At 41.2% G+C, this 15705-nt stretch overlaps 1 protein-coding gene across 1 annotated transcript in view; it reads right to left on the bottom strand.

Moving 5' to 3' along the window:
- The window catches only part of scfd2 (sec1 family domain containing 2), an 80979-nt gene that overhangs the window by 29078 nt on the left and 36196 nt on the right, over positions 1-15705 (bottom strand). The gene's annotated exons all lie outside the window — the stretch shown is intronic.

Here is a 15705-nt window from a genome sequence, read left to right as displayed (position 1 = left end):
GATTCTTTGAAGAAAGCAATAATAAACAGAGGCTTCATGCCTCATGCTTTTGATCCAGATGCATGTTAAGCATATCTAAATATTTCAATTTTTGGTGCTTCCATTAACAACACAAGCAAGAACATAAACCTCCAATGGCCATCAGATCAGATGAAACAGAAGGGGGTCTAGTTGTCAGTATCAGAATCATAAAGTCATGTAGAGTGTAAGCATGTGATCTGAAGATGTTTTTTATTTTAACAATAAAGCCTGAATGAACCCATCTACCATGGTAATGTCTGGTTGGTTTGTAATGTTTTTTGTTATGTTGTTGTGGACAATGTCTTGTGATTGTACTTTCCCTCCAGGGACAAATAAACTGCACATATCTGTCATAGTGAATACACATTTCACCCTCTGCAGTAGAGCAGGGAAATGCTGAGAGAATGTATGCAAGTGCTCGTGTAGCACGTTTGAACAAATAAAGGATGGAACATGTATTGTGCCCAGTAGCAGGTGGTGTTATGCAAAGAAACGAATGCAACATGGAGGAAGACTGCCAGCAAGCAAACATTGACGTAAATACTGTACGATATTTTAAATATTTGCTTTGAAAATGTTTTCTTGTGAGGAATGAAATGCATTTAGCATGTTAAACAGGCTCCTGGTAGTTTCTACGCAGGCAGCTAAGGCTCAAAGAAGTAATTCATAGTCGCTTATGAAAGTGTGTATTTTCTTTTTGACCTAATACCTCCACTGCTGAGGTTACACTTTTTGTCCGTCAAAACATCTTTCTCCATGATATTTTGTGGTGCGGTGGGCATGACCCAAGGAAGAACCCATTAAATGTGGGAGTATGGATATAACTGAGGGCTAGATGTTTGTTGTCTTTATCTATAACATTATGAGATCAAAATTGAGCTGTAAGTGTTGGTGTACGTGAGCTTGAAGCATTTTTTTTCTTCTTAGTTTTTATACAAACAACAAACCAGACATAATGTTCTTTTATTACCTTTGGGAAGAGTCATTACCTTTGGCTTTTCACTCACTTCTCTTATCTAACATCATCATAATCCTAGAGATGTGATTGAAATATTGCTGCAAATTCTATAACTCAACATAAGGTTGAGCAGAGGGTTGCAGTCATTCAGAAAAGGACTGATGCCATCCCCTGGAGGAAACCAGAATTATTAGGGGCTTTATATAGTTTATGTCTGATGATACTCGTGTTAAATAGGAACCTATTAATGTCTGCATGGCGTCATTTTTAAAGATTTATTTTGTCCCCATGTAATAAAAATGTGTTTAAGCAGTTTGGTTGACATATTAAATCTGCCAACACAATAAATATTCCAATGAACTGAAGAACAATGTTAGAACAACCAGACAGACACATTATAACATAACTACCACACCGAGAGAAACATACTTGATTTATGAAACACTGCAAACCATGTAACGTCCAACGGCATAAAAAGCTCCGCAAGTGTGTGTCAGATCAGTGAGTTAAAGTGCTTTTACATGAGAGTAGATTCTCACTAACGCCAACTAGGGAAGCATGATAATGGGATAATACGCATGTCAGCACTGATGGCAGCCTTCAGTGTAGCCCTGGATGCTCTGACTCGACAGCATTATGGATGAAGCGTTGGTGGAATGGCACGGCTCCTGGCCAGCCTCACTGCTGGGCTCATCATTAATGAACTGTGACACGAGGGTGCTGTAAATCCCGGCAGAGGATGCAACTCCATCACCCAGTCAGATTGGGACAGATTAAGAATAAAGGAGAGGACAGTGGATGTAACTCCTTGGAGTTTGTGAAATGTGCATCGTCTATAGTATAGTCAGCACAGAAGCATATTATTGCTAAAAAAAGAAGAAAATGGATAAAAATAATAACTGCAATGCACTTGTTTGATTCATAAATTGCTAGAAGGGGATTGTTAAGCTACTTGGTTTCATATTCTTAACACTTCTCCACAGATAATGCATAATTAATTTTCTATTTGTTTTACATGCACGCAGCCTCGAGTGCTGTTCTAAAACAAATCTCCAGAAGGAATATTTCCAAATACCAACTCATGATGTTTGAAAATGATTATCGTGGGAGAAGTGGGGAACACAAACACACAAACCAAGATATTCACACAGTTCTTTCAGAACAGGAGGAGCTTCCAAGGGGTCACGGCTCAGATCAGATCATTTTAAAATAACATTTCTTCTCCATCCTTAAAATCACAAAGACAATACACGTGATTTGAACTGTGCAGTATTTCCACAGCCATTTTGTGGCCCATTTCTTCATTTTAAGTTGCAGGAGAAGGTTTTCTGTAAACGTACACCTCAGTGAATAAGCACTTCCTGTTTCAGTCAGAGTTGGGGTTCACGCAGGGGGGTAAGTCCCATTCTTTCTTTCTTTCTTTCTTTCTTTTTGCAGGATATTCACTTGATCTCTGACACATGCAGCAAAAATGTCACATATTTATCAAATTATAGAAAGACTCTATATTACGGACTTTATTGGAGTATGTGTCAAATGAATAGCCTATTTTACTACTACAACAAAAAGACTGGGTTACTAGTAAATCAACTAGTCTAAACAAAGGATTTTAGATTCATAGAAAGGAAAACACTCCGGAGATGGAGAAAGAAAAAGAAAACAATGTGGAAAGGAGGACAGGGCTGTATATTCATATTCACTGTGTGTGAGTATAAAAGTTTATACAAAGTATTGTGAGGATACAACGTGCACACACACACATACACACGTGTGCACACAAAAACACAACTATTAGACAGAAGACGAAAGAAGGACCGATAGAGAAGTGGGTGGTGCAAGTGATGAAAAGACATGATTAACCTTTGATTACTTGACTCTGTATTGTGTGTGTGTGTGTGTGTGTGTCTGAGCAAGTGTGTGTGATGAGAAGTAGAGAGGGAGAGAGTGTGTGTGTGTTTGTTGAATGATAACTGTGCTATGTGCTCTGCTGTTCCCACAGGAGATAGACAGATAATGTTGATGCAGCTAAGAATCTCTGATAGCAGCTGCAGGGACGGAGCGGGAGGAAGAAGAGGAAGAAGACGATGTTGGTTGGTCATGTTTTGCTGGGCGAGTGTGTGTGCATTTGTTGGCCCGCGTTAGTTAGAGGTGTTTGTGTTGCTTGTAGCACTCCTGGTCTGAGTTACACGCTGCGGATGATGTTGGACCTCCGAAACCAAGCTGATCTGGTACAAAGCATGGTGATGTATCACCCTTGTATATGAAATCCTGCACTGACTGGAATGATGCAGGGTCCCTCTTGTTGCACTTCAAAATAAATCATGAGGACGGTATGTTGGTAAGTTAGACAGCATTTCCAAATCACGTGTTAAATATTAACATATTTTTCAATCCCCAAAAATGTTAATTCATCCCATTTATCTACCGTTCTTCTTAACGCATTGCAGAATGATCATATACCGCCCCCATGCCTGACGTAAGTATGTCAAAATGCATGTGAGCGATGAAGGTAAACAAGAGAGGAAATCCATTGTGGGAAAGCAGAAAAGAGGGATTATAGTTTCCATACATGCTGGACAATGAGTTGTGTATTTGTTCACGCTCGACTGCTTATTGACTCTGCAAAGCAGAGCGAGGAAAACACACACGTGATTGTGAGAGAGAGTTGCGGGTTTCACTTGATACCTGAAGCCAAATAAACAAGTCAAACCTGCTCGATCTGAACCCAGAGTAATAAACCCCACTGTTATCTGAGATGCTCGGTGTGTTTACAGGCTCATCAGTCAACACACCACAAAGAAATACACGTACCCGCACTTTGACATCTCAACATGGCCGCTCTCGCAGTAACCTTTTCGCTCTAATAATGTCGCACGACTTCAGACTATTATGGTGCAGAGTGTTTTTTTAGACTTGCTATGGTGTAAAAGGCGAGGACACATTTGAATTCCAGTATGACACGACTTGTTTTCAATCAAGAAGATGTCTTAGATGGTCACAAGTCTTTATGAAGGGTAAAGGAGGGGTGGGACACAACACAGAGCAGAGATTGAAGCCACATGTTGAGCGCAGCACACATCTCACACACACACACGCATACTAACTCCCTCACTCACTCACTCGCGCATGTGCACACACACACACACACACAGAGTGATTGATTCATCTGGAATGTTCAAAAACACAAAACTATGCAGTAAAGCCAGAGCACATGACATACTGTATAGCACTTTTAAAAGTTTCATTTCTTTCCCTCGATCAGTTTCTTTCACTCTAACACTCAACATGACTCCAGAATTCAGACACACACCATTGTGCTGTGGGATGACTCACATCTTCTCCACACAGGAGAGTGATGAGGTGTTGAGAGGGGCTTTGCTCCCAAACTGAAGCTCAGGAGAACAAAGAGAACACGGTCTTTGTCTCTGAGTCCCAGTTCTACAAGGGCACACTGTGGCACCAGCATCAAAGCTGCATGATTTCCCCAAATGACAACTGCTTTCAGAGAGGAGCAATTTTCTGATGCTGCAGTAAAGGGACAGTAGCACACAGCAGGGCAGTTGTGTTGTGTAATTGTGAAGTTCTACAGTGATGGAGAAGAGGAGGCTGAAGAACAGTTTCCAAAACAGATCTCTTGGGTGGTGAGAGGACTCATGGAAACTACAAATTTGAGCACACTTGTAAAAAGACGAAATGTTTTCATTTCTCAGGTAGAGAAATGAAAATTGTTGAGGGACTTTTACTCACCTTGTCACAGGCTGCAATGGGCAACATGGGAACTAAAAATAAAGGGCAGTGCTGGTAAAAAGAAACTGCTGCAGAAGACTGAAAAGTTGCAATTTCTTTAGAAGAATGTAGTTCCAATAAAACTGTTGTTTTTGTCCAGTAATGTGGACACTCAGTTTACATGTGTTTACACTCAGCTCTGTGCACTGCATGTGAGCTGTATCGCAAAACATCCTGAGGCTAACAGTGGCTCGTAAATGTCCAAGTCAGACGGAAAAACCTAAAAATAAAGGACATCGGTGTTATCTTAAAAATCATGCTATTTTATTAAATGTTTTTGGCCTGCGCTTTCCTTACAAGGCATTATAGAAGCTAAAAGTAGCTCCAGGGTGTGCGAGACTCTCGAACCTGCCCACAGTCAATGAGCTGCTACAGGTAATGGGCCTCATCATGTCGACCATTTGTAAAATGTATTCAGGCGATGAACTATAAGCTATAAAGATGAAATCAGATCATTAACATGACAATAGTGCCATGGAACGCTCCACACTGTTAACCTGGAACACTAACGAAGCACTAATGAAGTTATGATTTCATGTTAATCTACGCTTATGCTGGTGGAAGTAGATTAGGGCGAAACCAAATCTACTCTTCCAAGTTAAATAGAATGCTGTAATTGGGCTTTTAAATGAATCACAAGTGAGTGTAAAATATAATGCAATAAACCGATCAGAGTTCCAATTTACCATCTGCATGTGTAACATATACAGGCGTACATTGTAGACCTGCTTGAGCAGGTAAATGTTACTACCTTGATAATGAGCCTTTGAAATACTGCAACCAAAGATTACAAACCAGGAAATGTGCTTTCAAACTACGGTAGGGTAAAGGAAGGACTTTCTTGCTTTTGACTTACAGCTTGTATTTTCAACTGGTGAAGGCTTTGCAATCAGCTTCTAATAGCAGCAGCAGCAGCAGCAGCAGAATGTATTTTCTTGCTTGTAGTGTGGCATTCTTTCAATCTTGATTTCTGCCAATTTCTCCTACACTTATAAATTATAAACGTTTTAGTTTATTCTCAGGTTTCATCAAAATACATATTAAGGATTTCAGACTAATAAAAGCTGGAGAAGATATAGATGTGTTCAAAACTAACAATAATGTTGTCGGGGTCATGTGGTGTAAAACAAAGGCCACCACCCTGCTAATTTGTCAGTCAAATTCTGTGATCTTTAGCATTTTGAATGGAATGATGTGACTGAAATCTTATACATTTGCAAGTTTCCAATGAGTTTAACTCCATTTTACTCCATGTGTATGTAATGCCGAAGAATGTCTTGAACTCGCGTTTTTTTACTGCAGCCACTTTAGACATGAAATAGGAGCATAAATACATGTGTTTTAAATTTCACTCCAGGTTCTAAAGAGCCAGAGTCCTGCTTTTGTTCGAGTATAAGAGGAGCTCACACTAAATACTGTTATTCTTATACTGCATAGATATTTTGTGCATGTTGTGGACAAAGAGAAATCATTATATTATATGAAAATGATTATAAACGGCCATTATAACATTGCTAAACAACAAATCTAATGGTGGCCTATGACATTGTGAACTAACCCTTTAGCCGTGGTCAGAATGAATGGAATACACAGCTATCATGCTCTGGCAGTAGTGAGTTAGAGGGGAGTGAAGTATAAGGGAAAGTTGTCATTGCCAGATAGAGAACGGGGGTAAGATAAGGTGGCGAGTCCCACAGACACAGAGGAAGCCTCCTATCACAGGAAGCTCCTTCTACAAAATGTCAGATCCTCCTAATCGCTGCCGGTCTTCCTGTTTCAGTCCCTCAGAACTGGACTACATCACACTAGCACTCCAAATGTTACTCACAACCAATCAGCATCATACATATACTTAACCATCCAGGCGGCCATCCTACACAAACATCCCATCCTGGTGGGGCTGAGGCTCACATCAAAGAGGATTATAGGGTGGATGAGGCCAGTGCTATGGTGACTGCCAGCAGACATACCACTTATTATTTCTGACCTCGACATGTTGACACCACCCATGGATTATGGGAACAACATCTCACAAGTATTTGTCTGCTTTTCTCTTTCACTTTCACGCGCACACAAATATGTAACCTGTTCGGTGTCCAATCACAACAGTCCGCTTGGCTTCCGAGTCGCTTATAACTGAATAATGCGTGTGTGTGTGTGTGTGTATCATGTTCATGGCCTGAGGGTGGACAGTGTACCCGCATTAACCTCTGCTGAAGAGACGTACCGCTCACAAAAGTAGGTTAGCAAAACACTAATAACACCGTGCACCCCTAATAACACACACTCTTCATACACGCCAGCCCTATACAAACACACAAACTTCATAATCCTGTCATTCTACATACACAATGGGCTAATCCTCTCCCACACATCTCAACTGGTAGCTGTCATTGGATGGATTGAGAACAGTGTCTCACAACTGAAAACACATCAAGTTTAAAATGTTGGAATAAAATGTTGGAAAAAAAATGTTTAAATGTGTGTCTGTGTGTGTGTAGCCCCAGGATGGCTGCTCCAAACTGAGAGACAGATGTTTGCATTTATGTGTGTGTGAGTCCATTATTCAGTCCAATCCGAAATGAGACGGCCAAACCTGACACAGCAATAGTATAAAATACACATCAGTGGATCAAATACAGGAATACATCTCTATAAGCCAATTTGATTTTTACGATTATTATAATATAAACAAGTTATCTACTTGAACCTTAATTCTCATGGTCTTTAATAAGAGCTATTACCTCTATCTCTCTATCTCTATCTGCTGCTTGAATCAGACATATTATACATGTTGTTAACTATTTACTGTTAATAAGTGAGTATTACATTGCTGTATGTACACTTCTATGTCCAGCAATATGCATGGAGAAAGTGGAGACATGGCAAGAGAGAACAGGAAAAGGAGAAAATTAATATCCCATACTGGATATAACACATTGCTTTCACTAGATTTTCTTAGGATTTGCTATCGCTACAAACTGGAGAAGGAAATTAAAGTGCGGTCAAAAATAGAGAGTGCTTTCAGTGTGTAGAACTGAGTTCTGTGTTGGGTCAGGGACTTAGAGAAGGAGCCGGTGTATAGAGGAGAGCATACAATAAAGGGGTGGGGGTGTTGTTTTGGCCTTTAGGCATGGGGCAACAGTTACAAGGGAGGTGTGTATGTGTGTGTGTTTGTTTTCAAGAGTTTACCCTGGTTTCACTGCAGCAATTCTCGCAAGAGACAGTCATTATCACCGCCCACACTGTGTGGATGGTGGTGATAACCGCACTGACGGTCTTCTTCTCCAAAATGTGTCTCTCCTGAGAGGCCGCAGAGAAAACGTGAACCAGTCCATTCATCCTTCCATCTTTCCATTCATGCCTGCACCATCAGAGATGCAAGAGACAAGAAGTAAAGTTGAATGTGATAGTGCTGAGCTCAGAGACACTGTGCAGAAAGCAAGCAGCCGTTTGCATCACAGAACAGGGCAGCGTGTGGATGAATGCAAGTACTGTATGAGAGGCAGCCTGAGACGCCATGAAGAAACAGACAGAACCCAGAGAAGATAAGGTGATGCAGAGGCAGACATCAGAAAAAGTGATGGAGGAATAGCTTCCATCAATGTACGACACTCTGAGTCAGAGTCAGAGTCAGTGAGTCATCTGGTAATCACTACCATGGACACCACAGCCAACGATGTGCCAAAAAAGAGCTACAAAGGAGGAGGGGGTGGCCTCATATATTACATATTTGCATGTTCATTTGCATGTCCTTTATGAAATCTTTCCATGCATACTTTTTATTTAAGCAGGAAGTGGCTTGAGATAGAGATCTCTTGTACGAGGGAGACCTGGCAAAGACAACTGTCTCGTTACAGTTCAGTTTATCAAGGTTTTTTGTGTTTTTCTATGTCTAAGGGCCCCACATTTCAACTTCATGTCTGCTAATTGTGTATTTGAAAGTGACACTAACCCGATTCTTATTCTGTTACAACAATTAGCCGTAGCAGCGAGTATTAAGAAGAAGGTTTGGCTGATGAGACAAAACAGCGTGTCAGAAGTATTAAAAGTCTGCACTGGATCCATGTTTATTTGTGCTTTGATCAGCTATTTAGAGATTTAATCATAGTTTCTTTTATGTTTAGGCAAATCCTTGTACAGCTGCTTTGTGTTAAGAAAAACTCAAACACTGAAGAGTTCAGGCGGCTTGTTTTGACAAACTTCCTCTGTTATACATAAGAGATGGTTTTGTAATAAAAAGGCACATTCATATTTCTCCAAGCTTCGTACTGAAGAAGAACTGTTTTGGCTCATGTTAATAATACACCAATATAAGAGAGACTTAACAAGGACATCTGATGATATGACAAACCTAACTGCAGTCTAAAAAGATATTTGGAGGAAGAAAATGCAAATATATTGCAAACTATTGCAAAAAAATGTATATTATGTTTTCAGGCCAAAACATACTTTTTTCTTTTTCATACTAGCTTAAGTGACTTTTCTGTAAGTGATTTAGGTTTCTACGTAAGCATCTCACCAAAACTAGGATACATGAGCTGCACACGCATGAGTCAAGAACCATCACGCATGTACGGTAAATGAATCTGCGGAAAAAAGACCGCTTAGTCAATGTTCCACCATTGAGCGCTGGAGAGGAGGCACGCAGCCTGTTTGGTGTTTAAGACAGACTCAGCAGGAACACAAGGCAGGAGGGTTGAGTCCAAACATTCTCCCTGACAGCCCCACCAGTTTGAAGGCCTGTGTCTGGTCAGTGTGGAGGTCAGCTGAGTAGGGGGAACAAGGAGATAAGCCTATCTACCCACAGAGACAACAGAAAGTGACCAGACACCAGCTCACATGTAAAGAAAGAGTCCTTTCTCCTCATTTCTTGGTATCTCCATTCCATCTACAGGCTGAACCTGCAGCTCTCCATAGGGACACTTTGATCACACAGACTGTTACTTTCTTGTGATTTAGGACCACCTAAAGATATTCAGAGTGGAGTATGACATGCATAGTGTGTAACACAAAAGAACAGAAAGGGGGGAGGGAGGGAGTGGGGGAGCAGAGCAAAAATGTGTATTTCTGAGATTCACTGCTATGAGGGGATGTAAGAGGAGAGGGACTATTAAAAAAAAGAAATGAAGGAGAAATGAAGGAGGAGGCCGGGGAGTAAGGGGGCGTTCCCACTGGCTCAGGGCTTGATTAACACCAGGCCTCCTGACAGGAAATGACCCGGCCAGCTCATAGCGCCAGGAGAGCTTCCATCTGGTGTCGAGGCCATGGAGAAATTCTCCACCCAGGAGAACTGGGAACCAAAAATGAGAACTTAGAACTGAATGAACACTTCATTTTCAGGACCCAAGGATTAGTCCCAGTGGTTTATCAGGACTCATGCCATCATTCTGTTATGAATGAGGCCAAAAGCAGTGATGAGATGCAGCATTTTCACTCCGGGCCTTGAAAATCACAACCACATCACAGACTTTTACTGATGGCTGAAGTAAGCGTAAGGTTTGAAATGGGCATTCAGTGAGGAGTGTGAAGCGAGCGTCGGTCAGAGAGGTACTCAGACTTTAGGAAATGTATCAAGCTGAGGATGGGGGGTGGAGAGCGTTTGGGGAGGGGACAGTTTGGGGAGGAAAGCGGGTACATTAGGACAGGTCATTTTTCACTGCTGACTGGAATCCTAAATGTAAACAAGGTCTTCCGCACCAAAAGATAAAACACAGATATACTGTAAAAACCAAGCGGGTCTGGTAAAAAACAGACTCACGCAAAGCACACTTTATATACACACTTATTTATGATTTTTTTTATGCGTCAGGCCATTTGTTAGTACAGTCATCAGACCCTGAGGCAAACATCTACAACAAGAATCGCTGGCAAAAACCTGCTGTTAAATTATTCTCACATGGGTGACAGGAAATTTCTTTTGGGTCACCAAAATAAAAGATTTATTAAATGACACATGCACAAAATGAAGTTTCAATTCATTAACAAAAGTGCTATCTATTTGAAAGGGCAATTTTCTCTAGTCTAAATAATATCAGATGTTACAGTCAAAATAGTCAGAAACATATGCACAGCTTTGCATGAGACAATTTTTTATTGTGAATTGGGTCACAATATTTTGTCATCTTTAAAAAGTTTGGGAAACACTGGTCTAAGTCAAACACAGACTTTAATGTAGAAACTTTCTATGCCAATAAAGGGATGTTTTCCCGAAAGGAGCCAGAGGAGTTTCCAGGGCAGAAGAAGGGAGAGGCGAGCAGGAAGTGTGTGCTGACTGGACTCCTCTGTGACCTTCTGTCAAAAGGGTCCCTGGCTGACCCGTGCCTGCATTGACGCGTGTGCAAGGGCCAGGGGCCATGGTCTCAGTCAGAGTCCCTCTGGAGCCAGCCCGTGTGTGCGTCTGGTATATATTTCTGCTTTTAGCTTTGTTGAGTGTGTATGTGTAAGTACTTGCAAGTCTGTGTGGAATCATGATAGTGTTCTTTTCATTATACAAGCTCAATTCCCAATGGAGATATAAGTGCTTACAAGCCTTTTATGATGTGCATTTCCTGTCATAAATAAGAAGCAGAGGAATTCTCTGCTGAGCGCTAACACACTCCATAAAGCAAGCAGAGGTGTAAACTACACCCTGGACCAAATGAAATCTACCCGACGAACCACTGCTACCGGTGACTGCACTGCTCTGCTTCTGAATGACAATACAACAGGTACCTTAAATGTGTTACTACATACAGTATTTCAGCGTATTTAAGTCAAGAGTCAAGAATTTACACCACATTTACAACGTAACAAAACGATAAAGTATTAAACTATCAAGTGCATTAAGTACAAAAATAGTAAGGGTTAGATTTGTGATGCACGGTAAAAATCTTGTCTACATTCAACTAAAGTGCATGTGTGGTGCAAAATGAAATAATATCCCAATTTCTGGAAATTATTTTGGATAGAACTGCATAAATCTACTTCATAAATGCACAGAGATGAGAACAAAAGGGACAAAAACAGAGGGGAAATCAGTTCAGGCAGATGTTGAGCAGAAAAATCGACCAACATTATCCTCGCCAGGCGTAGTGTTGACAGTGAGTGGAGCCTGAGATCACTTTGACCCCACCATCTGTCACTAACCAGCTTACAACAAAAGTACATTGGATGTTTGGGGCTAATAAAAGAAAATGTCAAATGTGTGTGGAAAAAAAAAGATGGAAGATGAAAGTTTGTGTTCTGTCTAAACAGAGGATCACATCTATATCATCATAGTTGTGATCCTCCAAGCCCCACGTTACACTAAAATTCAGAAACAGAAAAAAAGAATGCTTCAGTTGAAGTCTTTATCACGGCATTAACACATCTGAGATGGAGGTTTCTACCTGTACAGCTCCCCCTCACTTGTCATTCCTATCAGGGCTGTTGCTATGTTGCTATTCTATTTGTGTCTACACTCAGCAGCCATGCACACCAACTGCTTGTTAACACAAATATCTAATCAGCCAATCACATGGCAGCAACTCAAAGCATTTAGACATGAAGACATGGTCAAGACAACCTGCTGAAGATTAAGGAAGCAAAGTGATTTAAGTGAACATGGCGATTGTTGTCTGAGAATTTCAGGAACTGCTGATCACTGACAATTTTTAAACAAAACTTTTCTAGAGTTTCGAGAATCTGAAAAAAGAAAATATAAGAGAATTGTCTGGCTCATACATGCTGAGAAAGAAGACACCGATTGTCACTTAGGTGGTTTTCACACCTCGTAGTCTCTTTGCTTTCACACTTCACTTTAGTGAAACAAACCGAACCTTTTGAATAAAACATTCCCCTCCTCGCCTGAGGCAGGAGAAGACAAGACAAACAATGAACAAGAAAACTCGCTCATCTGTTGGTGCAGGGGCAACTTCTGTTTCTGCCACATAAGCACAAAACATGGTGCTGCATCAATGTTTTGGTTGTGTTGTGCCCACAATGCCCCGCGTTGTAGTCCGCTTCCTGTGTTTGGTTCACTTGAGGCGAACTGCTTCTTTGGCATCACACTGCACCCTTGCACCCTTGATTAGGTGTTCTACTAAAGCGAGGGTGTTAATACTGCCTCTGTGTTAACTGCTATAACACAGTTCATTTCATACAAATAATCACAGCCCGTAACAAAGAAGATAATGGGATAGATACAGGCAAATATTGGCAACATTTCAAGACCCAACAATCTGCAGGCAGTGAATCGGGGGGGTCTGATCGCAACTCTGTGTGTGGCCGTGGCTGTTAACCAGGGCTGTCGAGCCTGGCAGTGAGAATCTGATGAGCCCCTGTTAATTAAAGCCTGAGCTCCATGTCATCAGCTTATCTGATGTAGTGAACTGGAGAGTGCAATGCCACTGGCTGCGCTGTCCACCCAAGGGTCTATGGTGTTCACCTCATGTATGCATGTGTATGTGTCCAAGTGTATTTGTGTAACATAGGAGGAAGTAAAGAAAGAGCACCAATTAAAAATAATTGGGACTAATTTCGTCAACACAGAGCAACAGGGGAAATATATTTAATCAGGCATAATCATTAGACTAACATATGCTCCACTTCCCCCGTGCAACCAGCTCCGTGCTTAAGGGCCACAGAGAGAGAAGAAGAGGAAGGAATACAGAAAGGCAAGGCCAGAAAATGGGAAAGAGAGAGAAATGGAAAAGAACATTTAAAAAAACAAAGAGTAGAAAAAGTTGGAGAAGTCGGCTGGTGGCTAGAGTTATGTGTGATCCCTTTCATGTCCCTCATCTGGCCCGTAATGCTGTGCCAACCCAAACAATGACATTGGGGAGGTCCAACCCTCCCTCTGCTTCCCCCTCCTTGCCCCGTGCACACCCCACTGACAGGATGAATAACAAAGCCAATGTGTGTCTGAGGCAGAAAAGGAGAGAAGGACATGATATGAATGAAACCACTTCAATTCCAGTTCAAATCTTATTTTGCTAAATATTCTATGGACTTCTGACACAATCCTGTGTCATAGATGCTGGTAAATCACAAGTTTCATCACTGGGGAATTCACAATCTTACTACTGGAGCCGTACGCCCACTCACTGACAAGTACAGACAAGCTATGATCCATCATACTGAGCAAGCTAGACGTCCTAGAGTGAAGAATTAGGCATATTCTGGCTGGCCGGCTTTCTTTTTCGTGTTTCCGTACCTCAATCATGGTAGAAGAGGTGAAAAAAATTTGGAAAGGGGGAGAAAGTTTGACTCTGCAGCAGCAGAAAAAAAGAAAAGAATCCATGAAGGCGTCTGGGACACTTTCATTTTTGCTTTCTGACCAAAAACAAAGTAGATTTTCCCACAACTGAATTAGGAATTAACAGTAACTGCTTTGAGCTATTTACAACCTGCACACATAACACAAACCACCCTTTTACACCACTAACTGGCAGCTGCCAATCAGACTCCGGGTTTCAGGAGATAAGCTGGTTCCTTACCCAATCCCATTATTTGTTCTCCACCCGCTGTGTTGCTCTCAACCAATACGGTTCTTTCCACATGTGGTGTTGGCTGTGGAGCATTTGGTTTAAGAGCTCATTTCACAGTCTACAATAAGTAGAGCCATTTTCTTGGATAAATACTGTACGGGCCTTTAATCAAAGCCATACCCCGAAAACAATGCAAACACATGTACGGATATATGTTTCACAAGCAGAGACACAATGATTAAAAATGAAATAGTAACTCTTTCTTGACTCGACAATGAAAAACCGTTGAACACTTTATATTGTGAGTTTTTAAACTGCTCTGCTGTTCTTCTCCCTGGTGTGAAGGTAAAAGATGAAGACTTGGACATATCCTATTACTGTTCCGATGTAGCCTTCACTGGCAATGCATCAGCGCTACTAAAAAATATTGTCTGTGGATTAAAAGTCTGATAGATTTCTCTGTGCTGTAAAACTCTACTCATAAATATGATAAGTCACATCTTACTTTTTCCAACATAACCATGTGCCACGGCGATGCAACAAAAACGTAATACGCACCAGTATTTGCTACATATTACAGCCTGCTTTGTTGTTTGAACAAAGCACTTGTCTGAGTTCATTTATGGGAGTGTTACACTAAAGAAAACTATGGTTCACTAGACAGGAAATATGGAATAACAAATAAATTCACCATGTTAAGTCTGAGGAACACGATTTCCTGAAGGCGCTCTTTAATCAAGTTCCCATAAAAAGATACTTTTGTTTCACAGACCTGTGCGGCATCCAGCACTTAACTCATTTGTCCTCATTTCTTCTTCTTTCTGGCATGATTATTGTGTGTGTGTGTGTGTTATTGTTTTTGTAAATTTGTAAAAACGCTGTTCTCATGGCGGCCAGGTTTCATTTAACACCTGGTTTCAATTTGAGTCCTTTGACTGGCGAGAATGTCACAATCGATGTTGTGCTCTGAAAGCATACAGTGTGTGTGTGTGTGTGTGTGTGTGTGAGACAGAGAGAGAGAGAGACTACGTATCGTGTCACGTTACTCCAGTCGAGTACTTCGCTGGCTGCCATAAAAACCCTCACACAGGCAGTCGAGTGTGAACATACACACATTTAAATTTAAAAGAAAGGTGCACACACTGCTGACTGGGTAAAACACACACTCGCGCACACACTCGCGCTTACATACAGTGCACACACATAGACACACTGTTTTTGCTGTCTAAAACACACCTGGCACACAATGACAGGGTAATTTCCAATGATGTGTTTATAACAGAGAGTCGGGTTTTTAACATGATCCACATCTCTCGACCAGTGCCTGCCAAGAGGCCCCTCATATTCAAACTGCACTTAGCCAAGTAGAGCAGGAAGAGAGTGAGACAGAGTATGAGCTGGAAGAGAGAGAAAAGGGAGTAAAAAGAACAGGAGGGATCAACAACCTCTAATAGTGCTTTACATGGATTTACCAACCTCACATACAGTATA

The sequence above is a fragment of the Solea senegalensis genome, linkage group LG14 (assembly GCF_019176455.1).
Source record: "Solea senegalensis isolate Sse05_10M linkage group LG14, IFAPA_SoseM_1, whole genome shotgun sequence".
Classification (NCBI taxonomy): Eukaryota; Metazoa; Chordata; class Actinopteri; order Pleuronectiformes; family Soleidae; genus Solea; species Solea senegalensis.
The sequence above is the reverse complement of the archived record's forward strand: the minus strand, read 5'-3'. Positions and strand labels throughout refer to the sequence as shown.